At 55.6% G+C, this 25,549-nt stretch overlaps 33 non-coding genes and 3 pseudogenes across 33 annotated transcripts; all 36 read left to right on the forward strand.

Moving 5' to 3' along the window:
* The first annotated feature begins 172 nt into the window (after positions 1–172).
* Positions 173–364, forward strand: LOC140579834 (U2 spliceosomal RNA). Its single transcript, XR_011983683.1, has one exon. It is a non-coding gene; the product is annotated as a U2 spliceosomal RNA (small nuclear RNA).
* Positions 365–812: 448 nt separating this feature from the next.
* Positions 813–926, forward strand: LOC140580186 (U5 spliceosomal RNA). Its single transcript, XR_011983951.1, has one exon. It is a non-coding gene; the product is annotated as a U5 spliceosomal RNA (small nuclear RNA).
* Positions 927–1,121: 195 nt separating this feature from the next.
* LOC140579836 (U2 spliceosomal RNA) lies at positions 1,122–1,313 on the forward strand. The gene has a single exon (XR_011983684.1). It is a non-coding gene; the product is annotated as a U2 spliceosomal RNA (small nuclear RNA).
* A 444-nt stretch (positions 1,314–1,757) lies between these two features.
* Positions 1,758–1,871, forward strand: LOC140580187 (U5 spliceosomal RNA). Its single transcript, XR_011983952.1, has one exon. It is a non-coding gene; the product is annotated as a U5 spliceosomal RNA (small nuclear RNA).
* Positions 1,872–3,840: 1,969 nt separating this feature from the next.
* On the forward strand, positions 3,841–4,075 carry LOC140579934 (U2 spliceosomal RNA; annotated as a pseudogene).
* A 432-nt stretch (positions 4,076–4,507) lies between these two features.
* Positions 4,508–4,621, forward strand: LOC140580188 (U5 spliceosomal RNA). The gene has a single exon (XR_011983953.1). It is a non-coding gene; the product is annotated as a U5 spliceosomal RNA (small nuclear RNA).
* A 195-nt stretch (positions 4,622–4,816) lies between these two features.
* LOC140579837 (U2 spliceosomal RNA) lies at positions 4,817–5,008 on the forward strand. Its single transcript, XR_011983685.1, has one exon. It is a non-coding gene; the product is annotated as a U2 spliceosomal RNA (small nuclear RNA).
* Positions 5,009–5,431: 423 nt separating this feature from the next.
* On the forward strand, positions 5,432–5,545 carry LOC140580189 (U5 spliceosomal RNA). Its single transcript, XR_011983954.1, has one exon. It is a non-coding gene; the product is annotated as a U5 spliceosomal RNA (small nuclear RNA).
* A 195-nt stretch (positions 5,546–5,740) lies between these two features.
* LOC140579838 (U2 spliceosomal RNA) lies at positions 5,741–5,932 on the forward strand. Its single transcript, XR_011983686.1, has one exon. It is a non-coding gene; the product is annotated as a U2 spliceosomal RNA (small nuclear RNA).
* Positions 5,933–6,364: 432 nt separating this feature from the next.
* LOC140580192 (U5 spliceosomal RNA) lies at positions 6,365–6,478 on the forward strand. Its single transcript, XR_011983956.1, has one exon. It is a non-coding gene; the product is annotated as a U5 spliceosomal RNA (small nuclear RNA).
* Positions 6,479–6,673: 195 nt separating this feature from the next.
* On the forward strand, positions 6,674–6,865 carry LOC140579839 (U2 spliceosomal RNA). Its single transcript, XR_011983687.1, has one exon. It is a non-coding gene; the product is annotated as a U2 spliceosomal RNA (small nuclear RNA).
* A 428-nt stretch (positions 6,866–7,293) lies between these two features.
* On the forward strand, positions 7,294–7,407 carry LOC140580193 (U5 spliceosomal RNA). The gene has a single exon (XR_011983957.1). It is a non-coding gene; the product is annotated as a U5 spliceosomal RNA (small nuclear RNA).
* A 195-nt stretch (positions 7,408–7,602) lies between these two features.
* Positions 7,603–7,794, forward strand: LOC140579840 (U2 spliceosomal RNA). Its single transcript, XR_011983688.1, has one exon. It is a non-coding gene; the product is annotated as a U2 spliceosomal RNA (small nuclear RNA).
* Positions 7,795–8,238: 444 nt separating this feature from the next.
* On the forward strand, positions 8,239–8,352 carry LOC140580194 (U5 spliceosomal RNA). The gene has a single exon (XR_011983958.1). It is a non-coding gene; the product is annotated as a U5 spliceosomal RNA (small nuclear RNA).
* Positions 8,353–14,071: 5,719 nt separating this feature from the next.
* Positions 14,072–14,262, forward strand: LOC140579966 (U2 spliceosomal RNA). Its single transcript, XR_011983757.1, has one exon. It is a non-coding gene; the product is annotated as a U2 spliceosomal RNA (small nuclear RNA).
* Positions 14,263–14,698: 436 nt separating this feature from the next.
* On the forward strand, positions 14,699–14,812 carry LOC140580195 (U5 spliceosomal RNA). Its single transcript, XR_011983959.1, has one exon. It is a non-coding gene; the product is annotated as a U5 spliceosomal RNA (small nuclear RNA).
* Positions 14,813–15,007: 195 nt separating this feature from the next.
* Positions 15,008–15,199, forward strand: LOC140580258 (U2 spliceosomal RNA). The gene has a single exon (XR_011984016.1). It is a non-coding gene; the product is annotated as a U2 spliceosomal RNA (small nuclear RNA).
* Positions 15,200–15,639: 440 nt separating this feature from the next.
* Positions 15,640–15,753, forward strand: LOC140580196 (U5 spliceosomal RNA). The gene has a single exon (XR_011983960.1). It is a non-coding gene; the product is annotated as a U5 spliceosomal RNA (small nuclear RNA).
* A 195-nt stretch (positions 15,754–15,948) lies between these two features.
* LOC140579983 (U2 spliceosomal RNA) lies at positions 15,949–16,060 on the forward strand (annotated as a pseudogene).
* Positions 16,061–17,740: 1,680 nt separating this feature from the next.
* Positions 17,741–17,967, forward strand: LOC140579917 (U2 spliceosomal RNA; annotated as a pseudogene).
* A 435-nt stretch (positions 17,968–18,402) lies between these two features.
* On the forward strand, positions 18,403–18,516 carry LOC140580197 (U5 spliceosomal RNA). The gene has a single exon (XR_011983961.1). It is a non-coding gene; the product is annotated as a U5 spliceosomal RNA (small nuclear RNA).
* A 195-nt stretch (positions 18,517–18,711) lies between these two features.
* Positions 18,712–18,903, forward strand: LOC140579841 (U2 spliceosomal RNA). The gene has a single exon (XR_011983689.1). It is a non-coding gene; the product is annotated as a U2 spliceosomal RNA (small nuclear RNA).
* Positions 18,904–19,351: 448 nt separating this feature from the next.
* On the forward strand, positions 19,352–19,465 carry LOC140580198 (U5 spliceosomal RNA). The gene has a single exon (XR_011983962.1). It is a non-coding gene; the product is annotated as a U5 spliceosomal RNA (small nuclear RNA).
* Positions 19,466–19,660: 195 nt separating this feature from the next.
* On the forward strand, positions 19,661–19,852 carry LOC140579842 (U2 spliceosomal RNA). Its single transcript, XR_011983690.1, has one exon. It is a non-coding gene; the product is annotated as a U2 spliceosomal RNA (small nuclear RNA).
* Positions 19,853–20,283: 431 nt separating this feature from the next.
* LOC140580199 (U5 spliceosomal RNA) lies at positions 20,284–20,397 on the forward strand. Its single transcript, XR_011983963.1, has one exon. It is a non-coding gene; the product is annotated as a U5 spliceosomal RNA (small nuclear RNA).
* A 195-nt stretch (positions 20,398–20,592) lies between these two features.
* On the forward strand, positions 20,593–20,784 carry LOC140579844 (U2 spliceosomal RNA). The gene has a single exon (XR_011983692.1). It is a non-coding gene; the product is annotated as a U2 spliceosomal RNA (small nuclear RNA).
* Positions 20,785–21,211: 427 nt separating this feature from the next.
* Positions 21,212–21,325, forward strand: LOC140580200 (U5 spliceosomal RNA). Its single transcript, XR_011983964.1, has one exon. It is a non-coding gene; the product is annotated as a U5 spliceosomal RNA (small nuclear RNA).
* A 195-nt stretch (positions 21,326–21,520) lies between these two features.
* Positions 21,521–21,712, forward strand: LOC140579845 (U2 spliceosomal RNA). Its single transcript, XR_011983693.1, has one exon. It is a non-coding gene; the product is annotated as a U2 spliceosomal RNA (small nuclear RNA).
* A 421-nt stretch (positions 21,713–22,133) lies between these two features.
* LOC140580201 (U5 spliceosomal RNA) lies at positions 22,134–22,247 on the forward strand. Its single transcript, XR_011983965.1, has one exon. It is a non-coding gene; the product is annotated as a U5 spliceosomal RNA (small nuclear RNA).
* A 195-nt stretch (positions 22,248–22,442) lies between these two features.
* Positions 22,443–22,634, forward strand: LOC140579847 (U2 spliceosomal RNA). Its single transcript, XR_011983694.1, has one exon. It is a non-coding gene; the product is annotated as a U2 spliceosomal RNA (small nuclear RNA).
* A 403-nt stretch (positions 22,635–23,037) lies between these two features.
* LOC140580204 (U5 spliceosomal RNA) lies at positions 23,038–23,151 on the forward strand. The gene has a single exon (XR_011983967.1). It is a non-coding gene; the product is annotated as a U5 spliceosomal RNA (small nuclear RNA).
* Positions 23,152–23,346: 195 nt separating this feature from the next.
* Positions 23,347–23,538, forward strand: LOC140579848 (U2 spliceosomal RNA). Its single transcript, XR_011983695.1, has one exon. It is a non-coding gene; the product is annotated as a U2 spliceosomal RNA (small nuclear RNA).
* Positions 23,539–23,976: 438 nt separating this feature from the next.
* On the forward strand, positions 23,977–24,090 carry LOC140580205 (U5 spliceosomal RNA). The gene has a single exon (XR_011983968.1). It is a non-coding gene; the product is annotated as a U5 spliceosomal RNA (small nuclear RNA).
* Positions 24,091–24,285: 195 nt separating this feature from the next.
* Positions 24,286–24,477, forward strand: LOC140579849 (U2 spliceosomal RNA). The gene has a single exon (XR_011983696.1). It is a non-coding gene; the product is annotated as a U2 spliceosomal RNA (small nuclear RNA).
* Positions 24,478–24,889: 412 nt separating this feature from the next.
* On the forward strand, positions 24,890–25,003 carry LOC140580206 (U5 spliceosomal RNA). The gene has a single exon (XR_011983969.1). It is a non-coding gene; the product is annotated as a U5 spliceosomal RNA (small nuclear RNA).
* A 195-nt stretch (positions 25,004–25,198) lies between these two features.
* On the forward strand, positions 25,199–25,390 carry LOC140579850 (U2 spliceosomal RNA). Its single transcript, XR_011983697.1, has one exon. It is a non-coding gene; the product is annotated as a U2 spliceosomal RNA (small nuclear RNA).
* The last annotated feature ends 159 nt before the right edge of the window (positions 25,391–25,549 follow it).

The raw sequence follows: 25,549 nt of genomic DNA on the forward strand, positions 1-25,549 counted from the left end.
CTGGGCCCGGCTTAGCGGCTGGCGTTAGGTGCCCGGTGGCGCGGCTGTGGTCTCCCTGGATCACGCGTGGACTCGCCGGGCGACACCTGCCAGAGGGGCTGGTGAGGGCTGAGCCGCGCCAGCTCCGTCGGCATCCCGCATGCCGGCGCCCGGCGGGGCGCAATTTGTGGGTATCGCTTCTCGGCCTTTTGGCTAAGATCAAGTGTAGTATCTGTTCTTATCAGTTTAATATCTGATACGTCCCCCATGGAGGGGACCACATATTAAACGGATTTTTGGAACAGGGAGCCGGAAGTGGGGCTTGCCCCGTCCGCTCCACGCATCGACCCGGTATTGCAGTGCTTCCGGGAATGGTGCACCTCTACTGCCCCCTGTTGTCGAAAGGCAGAACTGACTGACTGACTGACTGACTGACTGACTGAGTGAGTGAGTGAGTGAGTGAGTGAGTGAGTGAGTGAGTGAGTGAGTGACTAATAGACTGAGTGCTGTGAGGGGGGGGGCCCTGTCTGTGCGTGGCCCCCGTTTCCCGCCGTTTTTCTTTTTTTTTTTTTTTTTTTTTTTTTTTTTTAAAGGAAGGTGACACACTGTTTGTGCGGTGGACAGCTGCGCTGAGGTAAGGCATGATGTCATCTTTGCCTTTTGAATTTCCCCTCATGTTTGTTAAAATGATTGCTGTCTTTTGAGAGGACAGGAGGACAGGGAGGAGTCGGGGCCCCGAGGACGGCGGCTGCGACGCCCCTGGGCATTCTACTCCGAGCGGGGGCGTCACGCAGGCCCGGCTAACGGCGACGGGCTTGGCGGCGGCCCCATATCGACTCGGGTCTCTCTTCATCCCGTATAAATCTTTCGCCTTTTACTAAAGATTTCCGTGGAGAGGGATAGCGATGAGTTCATGGTATTTTTGGAGGCTCTGCCCAAGCAGAGCTGCACTGCTGCTGTCAAAGGAAGACTGGGCCCGGCTTAGCGGCTGGCGTTAGGTGCCCGGTGGCGCGGCTGTGGTCTCCCTGGATCACGCGTGGACTCGCCGGGCGACACCTGCCAGAGGGGCTGGTGAGGGCTGAGCCGCGCCAGCTCCGTCGGCATCCCGCATGCCGGCGCCCGGCGGGGCGCAATTTGTGGGTATCGCTTCTCGGCCTTTTGGCTAAGATCAAGTGTAGTATCTGTTCTTATCAGTTTAATATCTGATACGTCCCCCATGGAGGGGACCACATATTAAACGGATTTTTGGAACAGGGAGCCGGAAGTGGGGCTTGCCCCGTCCGCTCCACGCATCGACCCGGTATTGCAGTGCTTCCGGGAATGGTGCACCTCTACTGCCCCCTGTTGTCGAAAGGCAGAACTGACTGACTGACTGACTGACTGACTGACTGAGTGAGTGAGTGAGTGAGTGAGTGAGTGAGTGAGTGAGTGAGTGACTAATAGACTGAGTGCTGTGAGGGGGGGGGCCCTGTCTGTGCGTGGCCCCCGTTTCCCGCCGTTTTTCTTTTTTTTTTTTTTTTTTTTTTTTTTTTTTAAAGGAAGGTGACACACTGTTTGTGCGGTGGACAGCTGCGCTGAGGTAAGGCATGATGTCATCTTTGCCTTTTGAATTTCCCCTCATGTTTGTTAAAATGATTGCTGTCTTTTGAGAGGACAGGAGGACAGGGAGGAGTCGGGGCCCCGAGGACGGCGGCTGCGACGCCCCTGGGCATTCTACTCCGAGCGGGGGCGTCACGCAGGCCCGGCTAACGGCGACGGGCTTGGCGGCGGCCCCATATCGACTCGGGTCTCTCTTCATCCCGTATAAATCTTTCGCCTTTTACTAAAGATTTCCGTGGAGAGGGATAGCGATGAGTTCATGGTATTTTTGGAGGCTCTGCCCAAGCAGAGCTGCACTGCTGCTGTCAAAGGAAGACTGGGCCCGGCTTAGCGGCTGGCGTTAGGTGCCCGGTGGCGCGGCTGTGGTCTCCCTGGATCACGCGTGGACTCGCCGGGCGACACCTGCCAGAGGGGCTGGTGAGGGCTGAGCCGCGCCAGCTCCGTCGGCATCCCGCATGCCGGCGCCCGGCGGGGCGCAATTTGTGGGTATCGCTTCTCGGCCTTTTGGCTAAGATCAAGTGCTGCTTTTTGGAGGGATTTTTATTGCCAGGTTTTTTAGTGGAGGCAACAGCGAACCTAAAGCGTGACCAGCAGGTGGCTTGACCGCCGCTGCCACGGGGCTAGCTGTTGTCTCCTTTTAGCGCTTTTTTTTATTTTGGGTAGCCCTTGCAAGCCTAACGTGCAGGTTCGGGTGGCTTGACCGCCGTTCCCGCAGGGTGAGCTTGGGGTTTTATTTCCAGCTTTTATTAGTTTAGGCACCCAGCTAGGACACGTCGACTCCCTGCCCGGCTCCCGAGGACTCTCTTGCCCACCATCGCCAGGATGTCCGGGAGCCCACACAGGACCGTCGTAGTCATCCGGCATACAGCAGCCTTCAAGTGGACTCACCAGGAGGAACCGGAGAGTTTCCCGGAGAGACTGTGCTTCATCCGGGAGGTGCTCTTCGGCCTCCTGGGACTCACCATGGAAGACATCATCTGTGTGCAGCGCAACCAGTCTTCGGCCTTCTTTTATGTGACTTGCACTACGGAAGAGGGCTATAAGAGGATGTTGGCTGCATGCAGCCGCTTGGAGGAAGAGCTTCGCCGGATGTTCTATGACGTGGAGCCACTGTGGAAGCTGGACCGGAGAGTGATCACCGTCCACGTCTTGGACCCCTTCGTTCCAGCTGAAGCGGTGGCTGCCTTCCTGGGCAGGTTTGTCGACGTGGTCCCTGGGCACAGGGACGTGAGAGACCAGCTGGGTGTCTGGACTGGGCGCAGGCAGTTCCGGGTGTGCCTGCGCCCCGACGCTAGCTCCCCTGACGGGTATAGCCACCCACCTGCTTATTTTATTATAGGTCGTTGCAAGGGCTACCTTTTTTACTCCGGGCAACCCTCCTCCTGCCGCTTGTGCCACGGCCTGGGCCACACCGCGGACTCCTGTACCACCATGAAGTGCTGGAGATGCCTGGACGTCGGTCACCTGGCGAAGGACTGCAAGGGCCCCCTCCGGTGTAACCTGTGCAGAGGTGAGGACCATCTGGCCCGGAGCTGCCCTCAGCGCAAACCGTCCTGGGCCGACGCCGTTGCTCGGGGTTCGGCTGTGGACGGGGCCCGACAGCAGGCACTGCCGGGCTGCGCTGAGATGCACGGGGGAGCCGAGAGGGGAGCTGAGAACAGCGAGGAACAGCCCTTCGCCGGTGCTGATGGGGAGTCCACGGCTTCCAGCGCTTCGGTGGAGTCCCCTGGTAAGGGTCAAGTGGCCGTGGCTGAAAAGCGCGCAACCTCTCCCTCCAGGTTTGTCCAATGCAGGAGGAGGAAGAAGGCCCGGAGGAACGAGGACACTGCTTTAGGCCGAGAAGCGATCTTCCCCTTAGAGCTAATTGATCTGCAAAGTGTTTTGGTCTCCCCCCAAGAGAGACGTTTTTATGCAGGGCAGCAGGACTTTGCTAATGAACGCTCTTTTTTAGTTGCTGCCGAGTCGGGGGGGGACCTTAGTTTTAATGGGGATATTGTTGATGATGATAGTGTTTTACCTTTTTAGACATTTTAGGATTTCTGCTGTATTTATGTATTTAATACTGTTTTAACGTGTGTTGTAATGGTGTTGTAGGGTTGAAGTATTTTAGAAGTTTTATGTATGTGGTATTATATGATTGTTTTATAATATGTGTTATATATGTTGTTGTTTTATGATTGAATAGGTTAGGAGTGTGATTTATATGTGTATTTCTTTTAGTGTTGAAGTTAGCTTATTATGGGTAGTGTGATAAATGTCTTTATAGTTTTATGTGTTGGTTTTAGATTGTATGCAGAAATGTTGATTAAAGATGAATAAAAAAAAAAAAAAAAAAAAAAAAAATCTGTTCTTATCAGTTTAATATCTGATACGTCCCCCATGGAGGGGACCACATATTAAACGGATTTTTGGAACAGGGAGCCGGAAGTGGGGCTTGCCCCGTCCGCTCCACGCATCGACCCGGTATTGCAGTGCTTCCGGGAATGGTGCACCTCTACTGCCCCCTGTTGTCGAAAGGCAGAACTGACTGACTGACTGACTGACTGACTGAGTGAGTGAGTGAGTGAGTGAGTGAGTGAGTGAGTGACTAATAGACTGAGTGCTGTGAGGGGGGGGGCCCTGTCTGTGCGTGGCCCCCGTTTCCCGCCGTTTTTCTTTTTTTTTTTTTTTTTTTTTTTTTTTTTTAAAGGAAGGTGACACACTGTTTGTGCGGTGGACAGCTGCGCTGAGGTAAGGCATGATGTCATCTTTGCCTTTTGAATTTCCCCTCATGTTTGTTAAAATGATTGCTGTCTTTTGAGAGGACAGGAGGACAGGGAGGAGTCGGGGCCCCGAGGACGGCGGCTGCGACGCCCCTGGGCATTCTACTCCGAGCGGGGGCGTCACGCAGGCCCGGCTAACGGCGACGGGCTTGGCGGCGGCCCCATATCGACTCGGGTCTCTCTTCATCCCGTATAAATCTTTCGCCTTTTACTAAAGATTTCCGTGGAGAGGGATAGCGATGAGTTCATGGTATTTTTGGAGGCTCTGCCCAAGCAGAGCTGCACTGCTGCTGTCAAAGGAAGACTGGGCCCGGCTTAGCGGCTGGCGTTAGGTGCCCGGTGGCGCGGCTGTGGTCTCCCTGGATCACGCGTGGACTCGCCGGGCGACACCTGCCAGAGGGGCTGGTGAGGGCTGAGCCGCGCCAGCTCCGTCGGCATCCCGCATGCCGGCGCCCGGCGGGGCGCAATTTGTGGGTATCGCTTCTCGGCCTTTTGGCTAAGATCAAGTGTAGTATCTGTTCTTATCAGTTTAATATCTGATACGTCCCCCATGGAGGGGACCACATATTAAACGGATTTTTGGAACAGGGAGCCGGAAGTGGGGCTTGCCCCGTCCGCTCCACGCATCGACCCGGTATTGCAGTGCTTCCGGGAATGGTGCACCTCTACTGCCCCCTGTTGTCGAAAGGCAGAACTGACTGACTGACTGACTGAGTGAGTGAGTGAGTGAGTGAGTGAGTGAGTGAGTGAGTGACTAATAGACTGAGTGCTGTGAGGGGGGGGGCCCTGTCTGTGCGTGGCCCCCGTTTCCCGCCGTTTTTCTTTTTTTTTTTTTTTTTTTTTTTTTAAAGGAAGGTGACACACTGTTTGTGCGGTGGACAGCTGCGCTGAGGTAAGGCATGATGTCATCTTTGCCTTTTGAATTTCCCCTCATGTTTGTTAAAATGATTGCTGTCTTTTGAGAGGACAGGAGGACAGGGAGGAGTCGGGGCCCCGAGGACGGCGGCTGCGACGCCCCTGGGCATTCTACTCCGAGCGGGGGCGTCACGCAGGCCCGGCTAACGGCGACGGGCTTGGCGGCGGCCCCATATCGACTCGGGTCTCTCTTCATCCCGTATAAATCTTTCGCCTTTTACTAAAGATTTCCGTGGAGAGGGATAGCGATGAGTTCATGGTATTTTTGGAGGCTCTGCCCAAGCAGAGCTGCACTGCTGCTGTCAAAGGAAGACTGGGCCCGGCTTAGCGGCTGGCGTTAGGTGCCCGGTGGCGCGGCTGTGGTCTCCCTGGATCACGCGTGGACTCGCCGGGCGACACCTGCCAGAGGGGCTGGTGAGGGCTGAGCCGCGCCAGCTCCGTCGGCATCCCGCATGCCGGCGCCCGGCGGGGCGCAATTTGTGGGTATCGCTTCTCGGCCTTTTGGCTAAGATCAAGTGTAGTATCTGTTCTTATCAGTTTAATATCTGATACGTCCCCCATGGAGGGGACCACATATTAAACGGATTTTTGGAACAGGGAGCCGGAAGTGGGGCTTGCCCCGTCCGCTCCACGCATCGACCCGGTATTGCAGTGCTTCCGGGAATGGTGCACCTCTACTGCCCCCTGTTGTCGAAAGGCAGAACTGACTGACTGACTGACTGACTGACTGAGTGAGTGAGTGAGTGAGTGAGTGAGTGAGTGAGTGACTAATAGACTGAGTGCTGTGAGGGGGGGGGCCCTGTCTGTGCGTGGCCCCCGTTTCCCGCCGTTTTTCTTTTTTTTTTTTTTTTTTTTTTTTTTTTTTAAAGGAAGGTGACACACTGTTTGTGCGGTGGACAGCTGCGCTGAGGTAAGGCATGATGTCATCTTTGCCTTTTGAATTTCCCCTCATGTTTGTTAAAATGATTGCTGTCTTTTGAGAGGACAGGAGGACAGGGAGGAGTCGGGGCCCCGAGGACGGCGGCTGCGACGCCCCTGGGCATTCTACTCCGAGCGGGGGCGTCACGCAGGCCCGGCTAACGGCGACGGGCTTGGCGGCGGCCCCATATCGACTCGGGTCTCTCTTCATCCCGTATAAATCTTTCGCCTTTTACTAAAGATTTCCGTGGAGAGGGATAGCGATGAGTTCATGGTATTTTTGGAGGCTCTGCCCAAGCAGAGCTGCACTGCTGCTGTCAAAGGAAGACTGGGCCCGGCTTAGCGGCTGGCGTTAGGTGCCCGGTGGCGCGGCTGTGGTCTCCCTGGATCACGCGTGGACTCGCCGGGCGACACCTGCCAGAGGGGCTGGTGAGGGCTGAGCCGCGCCAGCTCCGTCGGCATCCCGCATGCCGGCGCCCGGCGGGGCGCAATTTGTGGGTATCGCTTCTCGGCCTTTTGGCTAAGATCAAGTGTAGTATCTGTTCTTATCAGTTTAATATCTGATACGTCCCCCATGGAGGGGACCACATATTAAACGGATTTTTGGAACAGGGAGCCGGAAGTGGGGCTTGCCCCGTCCGCTCCACGCATCGACCCGGTATTGCAGTGCTTCCGGGAATGGTGCACCTCTACTGCCCCCTGTTGTCGAAAGGCAGAACTGACTGACTGACTGACTGAGTGAGTGAGTGAGTGAGTGAGTGAGTGAGTGAGTGAGTGACTAATAGACTGAGTGCTGTGAGGGGGGGGGCCCTGTCTGTGCGTGGCCCCCGTTTCCCGCCGTTTTTCTTTTTTTTTTTTTTTTTTTTTTTTTTTTTTAAAGGAAGGTGACACACTGTTTGTGCGGTGGACAGCTGCGCTGAGGTAAGGCATGATGTCATCTTTGCCTTTTGAATTTCCCCTCATGTTTGTTAAAATGATTGCTGTCTTTTGAGAGGACAGGAGGACAGGGAGGAGTCGGGGCCCCGAGGACGGCGGCTGCGACGCCCCTGGGCATTCTACTCCGAGCGGGGGCGTCACGCAGGCCCGGCTAACGGCGACGGGCTTGGCGGCGGCCCCATATCGACTCGGGTCTCTCTTCATCCCGTATAAATCTTTCGCCTTTTACTAAAGATTTCCGTGGAGAGGGATAGCGATGAGTTCATGGTATTTTTGGAGGCTCTGCCCAAGCAGAGCTGCACTGCTGCTGTCAAAGGAAGACTGGGCCCGGCTTAGCGGCTGGCGTTAGGTGCCCGGTGGCGCGGCTGTGGTCTCCCTGGATCACGCGTGGACTCGCCGGGCGACACCTGCCAGAGGGGCTGGTGAGGGCTGAGCCGCGCCAGCTCCGTCGGCATCCCGCATGCCGGCGCCCGGCGGGGCGCAATTTGTGGGTATCGCTTCTCGGCCTTTTGGCTAAGATCAAGTGTAGTATCTGTTCTTATCAGTTTAATATCTGATACGTCCCCCATGGAGGGGACCACATATTAAACGGATTTTTGGAACAGGGAGCCGGAAGTGGGGCTTGCCCCGTCCGCTCCACGCATCGACCCGGTATTGCAGTGCTTCCGGGAATGGTGCACCTCTACTGCCCCCTGTTGTCGAAAGGCAGAACTGACTGACTGACTGACTGACTGACTGACTGAGTGAGTGAGTGAGTGAGTGAGTGAGTGAGTGAGTGAGTGAGTGACTAATAGACTGAGTGCTGTGAGGGGGGGGGCCCTGTCTGTGCGTGGCCCCCGTTTCCCGCCGTTTTTCTTTTTTTTTTTTTTTTTTTTTTTTTTTTTTAAAGGAAGGTGACACACTGTTTGTGCGGTGGACAGCTGCGCTGAGGTAAGGCATGATGTCATCTTTGCCTTTTGAATTTCCCCTCATGTTTGTTAAAATGATTGCTGTCTTTTGAGAGGACAGGAGGACAGGGAGGAGTCGGGGCCCCGAGGACGGCGGCTGCGACGCCCCTGGGCATTCTACTCCGAGCGGGGGCGTCACGCAGGCCCGGCTAACGGCGACGGGCTTGGCGGCGGCCCCATATCGACTCGGGTCTCTCTTCATCCCGTATAAATCTTTCGCCTTTTACTAAAGATTTCCGTGGAGAGGGATAGCGATGAGTTCATGGTATTTTTGGAGGCTCTGCCCAAGCAGAGCTGCACTGCTGCTGTCAAAGGAAGACTGGGCCCGGCTTAGCGGCTGGCGTTAGGTGCCCGGTGGCGCGGCTGTGGTCTCCCTGGATCACGCGTGGACTCGCCGGGCGACACCTGCCAGAGGGGCTGGTGAGGGCTGAGCCGCGCCAGCTCCGTCGGCATCCCGCATGCCGGCGCCCGGCGGGGCGCAATTTGTGGGTATCGCTTCTCGGCCTTTTGGCTAAGATCAAGTTTTTAAAAACTTTTGGCGTTTTTCTTAGCCGTTTTACCCGTCGTGTTTTTTAGTTTAGCGGATACCAAGGGGATCCTAATGCGTGCCCAGCAGGTGGCCTGACCGCCGCTGCCACGGGGTGAACCTTGGTATCCTGTTTTAGTGTTTTTCAGCCCTTGTTTGTTTTTATTCACTTTTATTATTTTATTTTTTAGTCTAGTTTTTAGCTCAGCTCGTCTTGGACTACGGCGGAAGGACCTCTGGAACACTGCGCCTTGCTCCACTCCGAGTGGGACGGCTGATGCCGGAGCACCACAGCTGGAGGATGGCAGCTACGGCTCCCAGGACGGCAGTGACGGCCCCAGCGGCGGCTCCAGTGGCCGGGACGACCCCCTCCTCCGGACCGGGTCCGATGGTAGGTGGCGGTCTGCTTAACACGGCCCGGTTCCGTTGGAGGAACCTGGATGGAGAGGCCCAGTTTCACGACAGGGTCTTCTTCATCCGGGAGGTTGTCTTTGGTGTGCTGGGCTTTAAGCTGGAGGACCTGATCTGCGTCCAGAGGAACCATCCCCAGAGGTTTCTGGATGTTACCTTGGCCTCTGAGGAGGCATACCGGAGGGTGCTGGAGCAGAGCAAGTCCGACCACCCGCTCTTGAATATGTACTCGGTTGAGCCCTTGTGGTTTACGGACAAGCGGGTGGTAACGGTGCATGTGTTCAATCCTTACGTGTCGGCGGAGGCCGTCTGCCATTTCCTCACTAAACACGTTGAGGTTTTACCAGGACACAGAGACGTCCGGGACGAGCTGGGTGTGTGGAATGGGCGCCGCCAGTTTCAGGTGCGACTGCGGCCGGATGGAAAGGGGGGATATCTTCATCCCCCAGCCTACTTTTCCATCGGGCCCAACAGGGGGTACCTGTTCTACACTGGTCAGCCTACCTTCTGCCGGTCGTGCCAGGGCCAGGGACACAAGGCGGAGGACTGCCCGGACCTTAAGTGCCGTAACTGCCTTGAGCCCGGGCACATGGCTAAGGACTGTAAGGGCCCCCAACGTTGCCGCCACTGTAGCAGCGAGGAGCACCTGGCCCGTGTCTGCCCCCAGCGCTCCTATGCGGGCGTTCTGGCGGGTGGTGGGCAGGTGAGGCGGGTGCCGGACCGGGAGCTGCTCCCTGCCCCAAAGCCAGGGGGGCCTCAGGAGAGGTCAGTGGGGGCCCAGGAAGAAGTGGCCAGGTCCCCAGTGAAGACCCCGTTGGGGGCTGAGGGGCCCCGGGCTCAGGCTGGGCAGTCCCCGCAGGCCCGGGCCGGGGTCACCAAAAGGAAGAAGAAGGGTGACCCCAAGGACAAAACTAAGAAGACGAGGAAGGAAGCAGAGGAGGCAACAGGTACCCCCAAGGAGGCGGCGCCCCCAGCTGAGGCCCCTGTACAGGTCGTATCGCCCCCCGCCCCCAAAACAGAAGATATAAGTTGGAATTTGTCAATGTTGTCCCCAGCCCTTCCCCAGGAGGACATTACCTTTTCGGGCCTGGAGGTTTCACCAAACGACCAGGCCTACCTGGAGGACTCCATGCTGGGGAAAATTCTGGGCATGAGTGGGGAGGGGGAACAGGGGTCTTAATAGCTGGTTTTAGGGTTTATAGTTTTTAAAAATTTTTATGGTTTTAATGTCTTATTGTTTTATTCTTCTTTTAATCCCCCCATGGCTGGTTTTAAAATTTTTACTGTTAACGTCAGAGGGTTGAGGAACCCAGTCAAAAGGGCCGCGGTCTTTGATGAACTGACATCCTCCCCTTTCAATCTCTGTTTCTTGCAGGAAGTCCACCTCAGGGACCAGCGGGACGTGGCTCTTTTCTCACAAGCGTGGAAGAGGGGTAAGTCCTGCTGGAGCGTTGGTGGTGTCCATTCTTCAGGCGTCGGCATCCTTTTTGGTGACCGGGCCTTTGAGAATGTGAGTACCTTCACTGTAGTGCAGGGAAGGGTTTTGGGAGTGGACGCCACCTGGAGAGGTCAGCACATCCGGGCGATGTGCGTTTACGCTCCAGTGGAGGCCTCGTCCCGCATTGCGCTTTTTGAGGAGCTGGCCCAGTTTTGTGTCACTAATAGACACATAATTTTAGGAGGGGACTTCAATACTTTTTTAGAAGGGAAAGGGGATGTCAGCACTAAACATTTTAGGAATTTGATCCGCAGCCTCAACCTCTCTGATGGTTTTAAAACGTGCAACCCCACAGATCCGGGCCATACCTGGCACAACAGTCGTGGGGCCAGCAGCCGTATTGATTATATTTTAGCTTCGCCCTCTGTTGTTTTTAGGAAGGTTTTGAGGTCTCCACGGTGGTACTCGGACCATACATCGGTCGAGGCCACAGTTTCCATTGACGCCCCTACCTTCGGGAGGGGCTATTGGAAGCTGAACGTGGAGATCTTAGAAGAGAGAGACTTTAGGTCTCTCTTCCTGGATCATTTTACTGCGTGGCGGGGCTGTAAGGCAGCCTACGTCTCCACGGCTGCATGGTGGGAGAGCGTAAAAGAGAGGGTTAGAGCTCTAGCTATCCACTATTGCGGCCAGCGTAAAGCTAAAAGGCTTTACGAAATCCAACGGCTAGAGACCAGGCTGCAGAGGGAGTATGCCCGCCACAACAACGGAGGGGCTTTTAACTTTGAGGAGGTGCAGGCAGCCAAAGCTAAGCTGAGGGGCCTGCACGAGCAATCGGCTGCGGCCTCCTTGTTTTGGGCCAGGGCTTTGGAAAGGGAGGAGAATGAGAAATGTACAGCCTTCTTCTTTAATAAGGTGAAACTGGCCCGTGAGGAAAAGTGTTTCACTGCCCTCCGGGACCAAGGAGGCAACCTGGTCTCCGATTCGGCCCGGATGCTGGAGGTTGCTAAATGTTTTTACGGTGACCTTTTTAAGAAAAGGGAGACCGAACCTGAGCTAGGGGAGCAGTTTTTATCTAAACTCAAACCTAGTCTTCCCAGTGAGGCAAGGGACAGCTTAGATGCCCCCTTCACTCTAGCCGAGCTGACTGAGGTGCTAGGCAAAATGAACCGGCGCAAAGTTCCTGGTCTCGATGGACTCCCCGTGGAATTCTATTCCACGTTTTGGGAAGTCCTCGGGCCGGAGCTGCTAGAAGTGGCTGAGGACGTGCAGCGTCAGGGCATGCTCACCAAGAGCATGCGGTCAGGGGTCTTGTCTTTGTTGTACAAGAAGGGCGATCGTGCCGAACTTGGCAACTGGAGACCCCTGACAATGCTTTGCGTAGATGCAAAGATCATAGCAAAGACCCTAACTGAGCGCCTAAAAAAGGCCATGACCCACCTGGTCCATAGTGACCAGACTTGCGGGGTCCCGGGTCGATCTGCGACTTGGAATTTACATTTAATTCGGGACGCGATCGCCTGGGCTGAGGACAGGAATGTCCCTCTGGCACTCGTTAGCTTGGACCAGGAGAAGGCGTTTGACCGAGTGGACCACTGCTTCCTGTTTGGGGTATTGAGCAGGCTAGGTTTTGGGCCTAAGTTCTTGGGATGGGTTCATGCGCTTTATACTGAGGTTGGTAGCCATGTGTCGATTAATGGTTCCCTCAGTGATTGGGTTCCCCAGTCAAGTGGAGTGAGGCAGGGTTGCCCTCTCTCCCCCCTCCTCTACGCTCTATATATAGAGCCGCTGGCGAGCGCCATCCGTGCCCATCCAGGTATCAACGGCCTGATCCTGCCAGGGAGTGGGGGCCTGACGGTAAAGCTGGCCCAGTACGCAGACGATACCACTCTGTTTGTGTGCTCGGACCATGCGCTCGGTCACGCCCTGGGCTTGGTGCAGGCGTTCGGGAAGGCCTCCGGGGCTGCACTTAACCTTAGCAAGTCGGTGGTCAAGTACTTTGGCAGCTGGAAGGCGAGAGAGGACGTCCCGGGGGGGCTCACTCTCTGCGGCGGCCCTCTCAAGGTGTTGGGGGTTAACTTTCTTTCGAAAGGTGCTGCCCGGGTAAACTGGGAAGAGCGTTTGACGATCGCCAGGCGGAAGATGGGGATGTGGAAGGCCAGGTCCCTGTCCTTCCTGGGTAAGGTTCTCGCCTTGAAGGTTGATATCCTTCCTACCCTCCTCTACCTCGCCCATGTGTTCCCCATGCCCCGCTTCATGCGGAGAGGCTTAACTAAGGATGTGTTTAACCTTGTTTGGGGCGGCAGGTATGAGTACGTGAGGAGGGAAGTGATGTACCTTGGAAAGGACAGTGGGGGGAGGGATGTTCCTGACTTCCCTCTCAAGCTTGACTGCCTGTTCTTCTCCCAGATCTGTGCACGTCTGGTGGCTCCCCTAGAACACCCCCACCAGTATTTTGTTCACTTGTGGCTGGCCCTGCCCATGAGACGTCTGTTGACGTCGTGGTCCAACGCCGGGCCCAAGGCGGAGACGCTGCCGACCCACTATCACCATGCTATTAAGTGGAGTAAGTCTCTTCCGGCAGGTCTCCCCCCAGGGACCCTCACCAGGCACCGAGCCCTGTATCGGGCTGTGCTGGTGAAGAGGGGAACCCGTGCTGTGCTGGGCCTGGAGAAGGACACCTGGACCAGGATCCAGCCCAAGGGGTTGGATAACCGGCTGCAGGACCTGAACTGGCAGTGTGTGCATGGTAAGCTGCCGGTCAGGGATGTACTGTACAGGCACAAGCTGACCAGACACTCAGGCTGCCCACGTCCCGAGTGCTCAGAGGAGGAGACCCTCAGGCACGCCTTTTGGGACTGTGGGTATGCCAGGGAGGTCTGGAGATCAGTGCAAGGCCTGTGCAGGAAACTAGACCCGCAGTTTGTGTTGTCCTACGATAAGGTGATGATGGGGTGGCCCCAAGGTCCTCAGACTCCCTTCCCGCCCCGGATGTGGCTGCTGATCAGCATGACCAAACGTGAACTTTGGAATGCAAGGTCGGCACTCATCCATAAAGGGGCAGATTTGAGGGCCTGGGGATTATATCGAAAGATTGTGGCGGACTTGGATTTCAGGATGGAGCGGGACATCATCCAGTGGGGCTACCACGAGGCCAAGGAAAGGTGGAAGGGCCTTCTGCGGCCATAGCCCCACTAACATCTTGGTGAGTACGAGCTCCATCCAGGAAGGTCGGTGTGGCACGTGAGTTGTGAACGCACGCACCTTATACTGTGCCTTTCTTGGTGGTGCGTTAATGTTTTTTTTCAGTGTCACACCATAAAGTTCACAAGGATCGGAAACCCTTTGTAATGGGATTTTAAGCCTGGGGGTGATTTTGAAAATAACCACTGACACTCAATGGTTTTTGATTAATATTTGCTTATTTATTGAATGTCTGGTGTGGTTTATGTATTTTATATTTAAATTTTAAACTCTGATATGGGCTGAATTTTAACGGTGTGTTAATGTCTTGTTTGAAATCCTTTTAAGGAGATTATAATTGTAATATTTTATTGATTGAAATAAAAATTGTAATTGAATTTGAAATAGCCGGAATGATGAGTGAAGGTTGGCCGAGTTGATGAAGCGACGGGTATCCAACTCTGACTGGTACAAAAAAAAAAAAAAAAAAAAAATCTGTTCTTATCAGTTTAATATCTGATACGTCCCCCATGGAGGGGACCACATATTAAACGGATTTTTGGAACAGGGAGCCGGAAGTGGGGCTTGCCCCGTCCGCTCCACGCATCGACCCGGTATTGCAGTGCTTCCGGGAATGGTGCACCTCTACTGCCCCCTGTTGTCGAAAGGCAGAACTGACTGACTGACTGACTGACTGACTGACTGAGTGAGTGAGTGAGTGAGTGAGTGAGTGAGTGAGTGACTAATAGACTGAGTGCTGTGAGGGGGGGGGCCCTGTCTGTGCGTGGCCCCCGTTTCCCGCCGTTTTTCTTTTTTTTTTTTTTTTTTTTTTTTTTTTTTAAAGGAAGGTGACACACTGTTTGTGCGGTGGACAGCTGCGCTGAGGTAAGGCATGATGTCATCTTTGCCTTTTGAATTTCCCCTCATGTTTGTTAAAATGATTGCTGTCTTTTGAGAGGACAGGAGGACAGGGAGGAGTCGGGGCCCCGAGGACGGCGGCTGCGACGCCCCTGGGCATTCTACTCCGAGCGGGGGCGTCACGCAGGCCCGGCTAACGGCGACGGGCTTGGCGGCGGCCCCATATCGACTCGGGTCTCTCTTCATCCCGTATAAATCTTTCGCCTTTTACTAAAGATTTCCGTGGAGAGGGATAGCGATGAGTTCATGGTATTTTTGGAGGCTCTGCCCAAGCAGAGCTGCACTGCTGCTGTCAAAGGAAGACTGGGCCCGGCTTAGCGGCTGGCGTTAGGTGCCCGGTGGCGCGGCTGTGGTCTCCCTGGATCACGCGTGGACTCGCCGGGCGACACCTGCCAGAGGGGCTGGTGAGGGCTGAGCCGCGCCAGCTCCGTCGGCATCCCGCATGCCGGCGCCCGGCGGGGCGCAATTTGTGGGTATCGCTTCTCGGCCTTTTGGCTAAGATCAAGTGTAGTATCTGTTCTTATCAGTTTAATATCTGATACGTCCCCCATGGAGGGGACCACATATTAAACGGATTTTTGGAACAAGGAGCCGGAAGTGGGGCTTGCCCCGTCCGCTCCACGCATCGACCCGGTATTGCAGTGCTTCCGGGAATGGTGCACCTCTACTGCCCCCTGTTGTCGAAAGGCAGAACTGACTGACTGACTGACTGACTGACTGAGTGAGTGAGTGAGTGAGTGAGTGAGTGAGTGAGTGAGTGAGTGACTAATAGACTGAGTGCTGTGAGGGGGGGGGCCCTGTCTGTGCGTGGCCCCCGTTTCCCGCCGTTTTTCTTTTTTTTTTTTTTTTTTTTTTTTTTTTTTAAAGGAAGGTGACACACTGTTTGTGCGGTGGACAGCTGCGCTGAGGTAAGGCATGATGTCATCTTTGCCTTTTGAATTTCCCCTCATGTTTGTTAAAATGATTGCTGTCTTTTGAGAGGACAGGAGGACAGGGAGGAGTCGGGGCCCCGAGGACGGCGGCTGCGACGCCCCTGGGCATTCTACTCCGAGCGGGGGCGTCACGCAGGCCCGGCTAACGGCGACGGGCTTGGCGGCGGCCCCATATCGACTCGGGTCTCTCTTCATCCCGTATAAATCTTTCGCCTTTTACTAAAGATTTCCGTGGAGAGGGATAGCGATGAGTTCATGGTATTTTTGGAGGCTCTGCCCAAGCAGAGCTGCACTGCTGCTGTCAAAGGAAGACTGGGCCCGGCTTAGCGGCTGGCGTTAGGTGCCCGGTGGCGCGGCTGTGGTCTCCCTGGATCACGCGTGGACTCGCCGGGCGACACCTGCCAGAGGGGCTGGTGAGGGCTGAGCCGCGCCAGCTCCGTCGGCATCCCGCATGCCGGCGCCCGGCGGGGCGCAATTTGTGGGTATCGCTTCTCGGCCTTTTGGCTAAGATCAAGTGTAGTATCTGTTCTTATCAGCGCTTTTTGGAGGGATTTTTTACTGCCAGGTTTTTTAGAGGAGGCAACAGCGAACCTAATGCGTGACCAGCAGGTGGCTTGACCGCCGCTGCCACGGGGTTAGCTGTTGTCTCTTTTTAGCGTGTTTTTTATTTTGGGTAGCCCTTGCAAGCCTAACGTGCAGGTTCGGGTGGCTTGACCGCCGTTCCCGCAGGGTGAGCTTGGGGTTTTATTTCCAGTTTTTATTAGTTTAGGCACCCAGCTAGGACACGTCGACTCCCTGCCCGGCTCCCGAGGACTCTCTTGCCCACCATCGCCAGGATGTCCGGGAGCCCACACAGGACCGTCGTAGTCATCCGGCATACAGCAGCCTTCAAGTGGACTCACCAGGAGGAACCGGAGAGTTTCCCGGAGAGACTGAGCTTCATCCGGGAGGTGCTCTTCGGCCTCCTGGGACTCACCATGGAAGACATCATCTGTGTGCAGCGCAACCAGTCTTCGGCCTTCTTCTATGTGACTTGCACTACGGAAGAGGGCTACAAGAGGATGTTGGCTGCATGCAGCCGCTTGGAGGAAGAGCTTCGCCGGATGTTCTATGACGTGGAGCCACTGTGGAAGCTGGACCGGAGAGTGATCACCGTCCACGTCTTGGACCCCTTCGTTCCAGCTGAAGCGGTGGCTGCCTTCCTGGGCAGGTTTGTCGACGTGGTCCCTGGGCACAGGGACGTGAGAGACCAGCTGGGTGTCTGGACTGGGCGCAGGCAGTTCCGGGTGTGCCTGCGCCCCGACGCTAGCTCCCCTGACGGGTATAGCCACCCACCTGCTTATTTTATTATAGGTCGTTGCAAGGGCTACCTTTTTTACTCCGGGCAACCCTCCTCCTGCCGCTTGTGCCACGGCCTGGGCCACACCGCGGACTCCTGTACCACCATGAAGTGCTGGAGATGCCTGGACGTCGGTCACCTGGCGAAGGACTGCAAGGGCCCCCTCCGGTGTAACCTGTGCAGAGGTGAGGACCATCTGGCCCGGAGCTGCCCTCAGCGCAAACCGTCCTGGGCCGACGCCGTTGCTCGGGGTTCGGCTGTGGACGGGGCCCGACAGCAGGCACTGCCGGGCTGCGCTGAGATGCACGGGGGAGCCGAGAGGGGAGCTGAGAACAGCGAGGAACAGCCCTTCGCCGGTGCTGATGGGGAGTCCACGGCTTCCAGCGCTTCGGTGGAGTCCCCTGGTAAGGGTCAAGTGGCCGTGGCTGAAAAGCGCGCAACCTCTCCCTCCAGGTTTGTCCAATGCAGGAGGAGGAAGAAGGCCCGGAGGAACGAGGACACTGCTTTAGGCCGAGAAGCGATCTTCCCCTTAGAGCTAATTGATCTGCAAAGTGTTTTGGTCTCCCCCCAAGAGAGACGTTTTTATGCAGGGCAGCAGGACTTTGCTAATGAACGCTCTTTTTTAGTTGCTGCCGAGTCGGGGGGGGACCTTAGTTTTAATGGGGATATTGTTGATGATGATAGTGTTTTACCTTTTTAGACATTTTAGGATTTCTGCTGTATTTATGTATTTAATACTGTTTTAACGTGTGTTGTAATGGTGTTGTAGGGTTGAAGTATTTTAGAAGTTTTATGTATGTGGTATTATATGATTGTTTTATAATATGTGTTATATATGTTGTTGTTTTATGATTGAATAGGTTAGGAGTGTGATTTATATGTGTATTTCTTTTAGTGTTGAAGTTAGCTTATTATGGGTAGTGTGATAAATGTCTTTATAGTTTTATGTGTTGGTTTTAGATTGTATGCAGAAATGTTGATTAAAGATGAATAAAAAAAAAAAAAAAAAATCTGTTCTTATCAGTTTAATATCTGATACGTCCCCCATGGAGGGGACCACATATTAAACGGATTTTTGGAACAGGGAGCCGGAAGTGGGGCTTGCCCCGTCCGCTCCACGCATCGACCCGGTATTGCAGTGCTTCCGGGAATGGTGCACCTCTACTGCCCCCTGTTGTCGAAAGGCAGAACTGACTGACTGACTGACTGACTGACTGACTGACTGACTGACTGAGTGAGTGAGTGAGTGAGTGAGTGAGTGACTAATAGACTGAGTGCTGTGAGGGGGGGGGCCCTGTCTGTGCGTGGCCCCCGTTTCCCGCCGTTTTTCTTTTTTTTTTTTTTTTTTTTTTTTTAAAGGAAGGTGACACACTGTTTGTGCGGTGGACAGCTGCGCTGAGGTAAGGCATGATGTCATCTTTGCCTTTTGAATTTCCCCTCATGTTTGTTAAAATGATTGCTGTCTTTTGAGAGGACAGGAGGACAGGGAGGAGTCGGGGCCCCGAGGACGGCGGCTGCGACGCCCCTGGGCATTCTACTCCGAGCGGGGGCGTCACGCAGGCCCGGCTAACGGCGACGGGCTTGGCGGCGGCCCCATATCGACTCGGGTCTCTCTTCATCCCGTATAAATCTTTCGCCTTTTACTAAAGATTTCCGTGGAGAGGGATAGCGATGAGTTCATGGTATTTTTGGAGGCTCTGCCCAAGCAGAGCTGCACTGCTGCTGTCAAAGGAAGACTGGGCCCGGCTTAGCGGCTGGCGTTAGGTGCCCGGTGGCGCGGCTGTGGTCTCCCTGGATCACGCGTGGACTCGCCGGGCGACACCTGCCAGAGGGGCTGGTGAGGGCTGAGCCGCGCCAGCTCCGTCGGCATCCCGCATGCCGGCGCCCGGCGGGGCGCAATTTGTGGGTATCGCTTCTCGGCCTTTTGGCTAAGATCAAGTGTAGTATCTGTTCTTATCAGTTTAATATCTGATACGTCCCCCATGGAGGGGACCACATATTAAACGGATTTTTGGAACAGGGAGCCGGAAGTGGGGCTTGCCCCGTCCGCTCCACGCATCGACCCGGTATTGCAGTGCTTCCGGGAATGGTGCACCTCTACTGCCCCCTGTTGTCGAAAGGCAGAACTGACTGACTGACTGACTGACTGACTGACTGACTGAGTGAGTGAGTGAGTGAGTGAGTGAGTGAGTGAGTGAGTGAGTGACTAATAGACTGAGTGCTGTGAGGGGGGGGGCCCTGTCTGTGCGTGGCCCCCGTTTCCCGCCGTTTTTCTTTTTTTTTTTTTTTTTTTTTTTTTTTTTTAAAGGAAGGTGACACACTGTTTGTGCGGTGGACAGCTGCGCTGAGGTAAGGCATGATGTCATCTTTGCCTTTTGAATTTCCCCTCATGTTTGTTAAAATGATTGCTGTCTTTTGAGAGGACAGGAGGACAGGGAGGAGTCGGGGCCCCGAGGACGGCGGCTGCGACGCCCCTGGGCATTCTACTCCGAGCGGGGGCGTCACGCAGGCCCGGCTAACGGCGACGGGCTTGGCGGCGGCCCCATATCGACTCGGGTCTCTCTTCATCCCGTATAAATCTTTCGCCTTTTACTAAAGATTTCCGTGGAGAGGGATAGCGATGAGTTCATGGTATTTTTGGAGGCTCTGCCCAAGCAGAGCTGCACTGCTGCTGTCAAAGGAAGACTGGGCCCGGCTTAGCGGCTGGCGTTAGGTGCCCGGTGGCGCGGCTGTGGTCTCCCTGGATCACGCGTGGACTCGCCGGGCGACACCTGCCAGAGGGGCTGGTGAGGGCTGAGCCGCGCCAGCTCCGTCGGCATCCCGCATGCCGGCGCCCGGCGGGGCGCAATTTGTGGGTATCGCTTCTCGGCCTTTTGGCTAAGATCAAGTGTAGTATCTGTTCTTATCAGTTTAATATCTGATACGTCCCCCATGGAGGGGACCACATATTAAACGGATTTTTGGAACAGGGAGCCGGAAGTGGGGCTTGCCCCGTCCGCTCCACGCATCGACCCGGTATTGCAGTGCTTCCGGGAATGGTGCACCTCTACTGCCCCCTGTTGTCGAAAGGCAGAACTGACTGACTGACTGACTGACTGACTGACTGACTGACTGACTGAGTGAGTGAGTGAGTGAGTGAGTGAGTGACTAATAGACTGAGTGCTGTGAGGGGGGGGGCCCTGTCTGTGCGTGGCCCCCGTTTCCCGCCGTTTTTCTTTTTTCTTTTTTTTTTTTTTAAAGGAAGGTGACACACTGTTTGTGCGGTGGACAGCTGCGCTGAGGTAAGGCATGATGTCATCTTTGCCTTTTGAATTTCCCCTCATGTTTGTTAAAATGATTGCTGTCTTTTGAGAGGACAGGAGGACAGGGAGGAGTCGGGGCCCCGAGGACGGCGGCTGCGACGCCCCTGGGCATTCTACTCCGAGCGGGGGCGTCACGCAGGCCCGGCTAACGGCGACGGGCTTGGCGGCGGCCCCATATCGACTCGGGTCTCTCTTCATCCCGTATAAATCTTTCGCCTTTTACTAAAGATTTCCGTGGAGAGGGATAGCGATGAGTTCATGGTATTTTTGGAGGCTCTGCCCAAGCAGAGCTGCACTGCTGCTGTCAAAGGAAGACTGGGCCCGGCTTAGCGGCTGGCGTTAGGTGCCCGGTGGCGCGGCTGTGGTCTCCCTGGATCACGCGTGGACTCGCCGGGCGACACCTGCCAGAGGGGCTGGTGAGGGCTGAGCCGCGCCAGCTCCGTCGGCATCCCGCATGCCGGCGCCCGGCGGGGCGCAATTTGTGGGTATCGCTTCTCGGCCTTTTGGCTAAGATCAAGTGTAGTATCTGTTCTTATCAGTTTAATATCTGATACGTCCCCCATGGAGGGGACCACATATTAAACGGATTTTTGGAACAGGGAGCCGGAAGTGGGGCTTGCCCCGTCCGCTCCACGCATCGACCCGGTATTGCAGTGCTTCCGGGAATGGTGCACCTCTACTGCCCCCTGTTGTCGAAAGGCAGAACTGACTGACTGACTGACTGACTGACTGACTGACTGAGTGAGTGAGTGAGTGAGTGAGTGAGTGACTAATAGACTGAGTGCTGTGAGGGGGGGGGCCCTGTCTGTGCGTGGCCCCCGTTTCCCGCCGTTTTTCTTTTTTTTTTTTTTTTTTTTTTTTTAAAGGAAGGTGACACACTGTTTGTGCGGTGGACAGCTGCGCTGAGGTAAGGCATGATGTCATCTTTGCCTTTTGAATTTCCCCTCATGTTTGTTAAAATGATTGCTGTCTTTTGAGAGGACAGGAGGACAGGGAGGAGTCGGGGCCCCGAGGACGGCGGCTGCGACGCCCCTGGGCATTCTACTCCGAGCGGGGGCGTCACGCAGGCCCGGCTAACGGCGACGGGCTTGGCGGCGGCCCCATATCGACTCGGGTCTCTCTTCATCCCGTATAAATCTTTCGCCTTTTACTAAAGATTTCCGTGGAGAGGGATAGCGATGAGTTCATGGTATTTTTGGAGGCTCTGCCCAAGCAGAGCTGCACTGCTGCTGTCAAAGGAAGACTGGGCCCGGCTTAGCGGCTGGCGTTAGGTGCCCGGTGGCGCGGCTGTGGTCTCCCTGGATCACGCGTGGACTCGCCGGGCGACACCTGCCAGAGGGGCTGGTGAGGGCTGAGCCGCGCCAGCTCCGTCGGCATCCCGCATGCCGGCGCCCGGCGGGGCGCAATTTGTGGGTATCGCTTCTCGGCCTTTTGGCTAAGATCAAGTGTAGTATCTGTTCTTATCAGTTTAATATCTGATACGTCCCCCATGGAGGGGACCACATATTAAACGGATTTTTGGAACAGGGAGCCGGAAGTGGGGCTTGCCCCGTCCGCTCCACGCATCGACCCGGTATTGCAGTGCTTCCGGGAATGGTGCACCTCTACTGCCCCCTGTTGTCGAAAGGCAGAACTGACTGACTGACTGACTGACTGACTGAGTGAGTGAGTGAGTGAGTGAGTGAGTGAGTGACTAATAGACTGAGTGCTGTGAGGGGGGGGGCCCTGTCTGTGCGTGGCCCCCGTTTCCCGCCGTTTTTCTTTTTTTTTTTTTTTTTTTTTTTAAAGGAAGGTGACACACTGTTTGTGCGGTGGACAGCTGCGCTGAGGTAAGGCATGATGTCATCTTTGCCTTTTGAATTTCCCCTCATGTTTGTTAAAATGATTGCTGTCTTTTGAGAGGACAGGAGGACAGGGAGGAGTCGGGGCCCCGAGGACGGCGGCTGCGACGCCCCTGGGCATTCTACTCCGAGCGGGGGCGTCACGCAGGCCCGGCTAACGGCGACGGGCTTGGCGGCGGCCCCATATCGACTCGGGTCTCTCTTCATCCCGTATAAATCTTTCGCCTTTTACTAAAGATTTCCGTGGAGAGGGATAGCGATGAGTTCATGGTATTTTTGGAGGCTCTGCCCAAGCAGAGCTGCACTGCTGCTGTCAAAGGAAGACTGGGCCCGGCTTAGCGGCTGGCGTTAGGTGCCCGGTGGCGCGGCTGTGGTCTCCCTGGATCACGCGTGGACTCGCCGGGCGACACCTGCCAGAGGGGCTGGTGAGGGCTGAGCCGCGCCAGCTCCGTCGGCATCCCGCATGCCGGCGCCCGGCGGGGCGCAATTTGTGGGTATCGCTTCTCGGCCTTTTGGCTAAGATCAAGTGTAGTATCTGTTCTTATCAGTTTAATATCTGATACGTCCCCCATGGAGGGGACCACATATTAAACGGATTTTTGGAACAGGGAGCCGGAAGTGGGGCTTGCCCCGTCCGCTCCACGCATCGACCCGGTATTGCAGTGCTTCCGGGAATGGTGCACCTCTACTGCCCCCTGTTGTCGAAAGGCAGAACTGACTGACTGACTGACTGAGTGAGTGAGTGAGTGACTAATAGACTGAGTGCTGTGAGGGGGGGGGCCCTGTCTGTGCGTGGCCCCCGTTTCCCGCCGTTTTTCTTTTTTTTTTTTTTTTTTTTTTTTTTTTTAAAGGAAGGTGACACACTGTTTGTGCGGTGGACAGCTGCGCTGAGGTAAGGCATGATGTCATCTTTGCCTTTTGAATTTCCCCTCATGTTTGTTAAAATGATTGCTGTCTTTTGAGAGGACAGGAGGACAGGGAGGAGTCGGGGCCCCGAGGACGGCGGCTGCGACGCCCCTGGGCATTCTACTCCGAGCGGGGGCGTCACGCAGGCCCGGCTAACGGCGACGGGCTTGGCGGCGGCCCCATATCGACTCGGGTCTCTCTTCATCCCGTATAAATCTTTCGCCTTTTACTAAAGATTTCCGTGGAGAGGGATAGCGATGAGTTCATGGTATTTTTGGAGGCTCTGCCCAAGCAGAGCTGCACTGCTGCTGTCAAAGGAAGACTGGGCCCGGCTTAGCGGCTGGCGTTAGGTGCCCGGTGGCGCGGCTGTGGTCTCCCTGAATCACGCGTGGACTCGCTGGGCGACACCTGCCAGAGGGGCTGGTGAGGGCTGAGCCGCGCCAGCTCCGTCGGCATCCCGCATGCCGGCGCCCGGCGGGGCGCAATTTGTGGGTATCGCTTCTCGGCCTTTTGGCTAAGATCAAGTGTAGTATCTGTTCTTATCAGTTTAATATCTGATACGTCCCCCATGGAGGGGACCACATATTAAACGGATTTTTGGAACAGGGAGCCGGAAGTGGGGCTTGCCCCGTCCGCTCCACGCATCGACCCGGTATTGCAGTGCTTCCGGGAATGGTGCACCTCTACTGCCCCCTGTTGTCGAAAGGCAGAACTGACTGACTGACTGACTGACTGACTGACTGACTGAGTGAGTGAGTGAGTGAGTGAGTGAGTGAGTGACTAATAGACTGAGTGCTGTGAGGGGGGGGGCCCTGTCTGTGCGTGGCCCCCGTTTCCCGCCGTTTTTCTTTTTTTTTTTTTTTTTTTTTTTTTTTTTTTTAAAGGAAGGTGACACACTGTTTGTGCGGTGGACAGCTGCGCTGAGGTAAGGCATGATGTCATCTTTGCCTTTTGAATTTCCCCTCATGTTTGTTAAAATGATTGCTGTCTTTTGAGAGGACAGGAGGACAGGGAGGAGTCGGGGCCCCGAGGACGGCGGCTGCGACGCCCCTGGGCATTCTACTCCGAGCGGGGGCGTCACGCAGGCCCGGCTAACGGCGACGGGCTTGGCGGCGGCCCCATATCGACTCGGGTCTCTCTTCATCCCGTATAAATCTTTCGCCTTTTACTAAAGATTTCCGTGGAGAGGGATAGCGATGAGTTCATGGTATTTTTGGAGGCTCTGCCCAAGCAGAGCTGCACTGCTGCTGTCAAAGGAAGACTGGGCCCGGCTTAGCGGCTGGCGTTAGGTGCCCGGTGGCGCGGCTGTGGTCTCCCTGGATCACGCGTGGACTCGCCGGGCGACACCTGCCAGAGGGGCTGGTGAGGGCTGAGCCGCGCCAGCTCCGTCGGCATCCCGCATGCCGGCGCCCGGCGGGGCGCAATTTGTGGGTATCGCTTCTCGGCCTTTTGGCTAAGATCAAGTGTAGTATCTGTTCTTATCAGTTTAATATCTGATACGTCCCCCATGGAGGGGACCACATATTAAACGGATTTTTGGAACAGGGAGCCGGAAGTGGGGCTTGCCCCGTCCGCTCCACGCATCGACCCGGTATTGCAGTGCTTCCGGGAATGGTGCACCTCTACTGCCCCCTGTTGTCGAAAGGCAGAACTGACTGACTGACTGACTGACTGAGTGAGTGAGTGAGTGAGTGACTAATAGACTGAGTGCTGTGAGGGGGGGGGCCCTGTCTGTGCGTGGCCCCCGTTTCCCGCCGTTTTTCTTTTTTTTTTTTTTTTTTTTTTTTTTTTTTAAAGGAAGGTGACACACTGTTTGTGCGGTGGACAGCTGCGCTGAGGTAAGGCATGATGTCATCTTTGCCTTTTGAATTTCCCCTCATGTTTGTTAAAATGATTGCTGTCTTTTGAGAGGACAGGAGGACAGGGAGGAGTCGGGGCCCCGAGGACGGCGGCTGCGACGCCCCTGGGCATTCTACTCCGAGCGGGGGCGTCACGCAGGCCCGGCTAACGGCGACGGGCTTGGCGGCGGCCCCATATCGACTCGGGTCTCTCTTCATCCCGTATAAATCTTTCGCCTTTTACTAAAGATTTCCGTGGAGAGGGATAGCGATGAGTTCATGGTATTTTTGGAGGCTCTGCCCAAGCAGAGCTGCACTGCTGCTGTCAAAGGAAGACTGGGCCCGGCTTAGCGGCTGGCGTTAGGTGCCCGGTGGCGCGGCTGTGGTCTCCCTGGATCACGCGTGGACTCGCCGGGCGACACCTGCCAGAGGGGCTGGTGAGGGCTGAGCCGCGCCAGCTCCGTCGGCATCCCGCATGCCGGCGCCCGGCGGGGCGCAATTTGTGGGTATCGCTTCTCGGCCTTTTGGCTAAGATCAAGTGTAGTATCTGTTCTTATCAGTTTAATATCTGATACGTCCCCCATGGAGGGGACCACATATTAAACGGATTTTTGGAACAGGGAGCCGGAAGTGGGGCTTGCCCCGTCCGCTCCACGCATCGACCCGGTATTGCAGTGCTTCCGGGAATGGTGCACCTCTACTGCCCCCTGTTGTCGAAAGGCAGAACTGACTGACTGACTGACTGACTGACTGACTGAGTGAGTGAGTGAGTGAGTGAGTGAGTGAGTGAGTGAGTGACTAATAGACTGAGTGCTGTGAGGGGGGGGGCCCTGTCTGTGCGTGGCCCCCGTTTCCCGCC

The sequence above is a fragment of the Paramormyrops kingsleyae genome, chromosome 18 (genome assembly GCF_048594095.1).
Source record: "Paramormyrops kingsleyae isolate MSU_618 chromosome 18, PKINGS_0.4, whole genome shotgun sequence".
NCBI classification, from domain to species: Eukaryota; Metazoa; Chordata; class Actinopteri; order Osteoglossiformes; family Mormyridae; genus Paramormyrops; species Paramormyrops kingsleyae.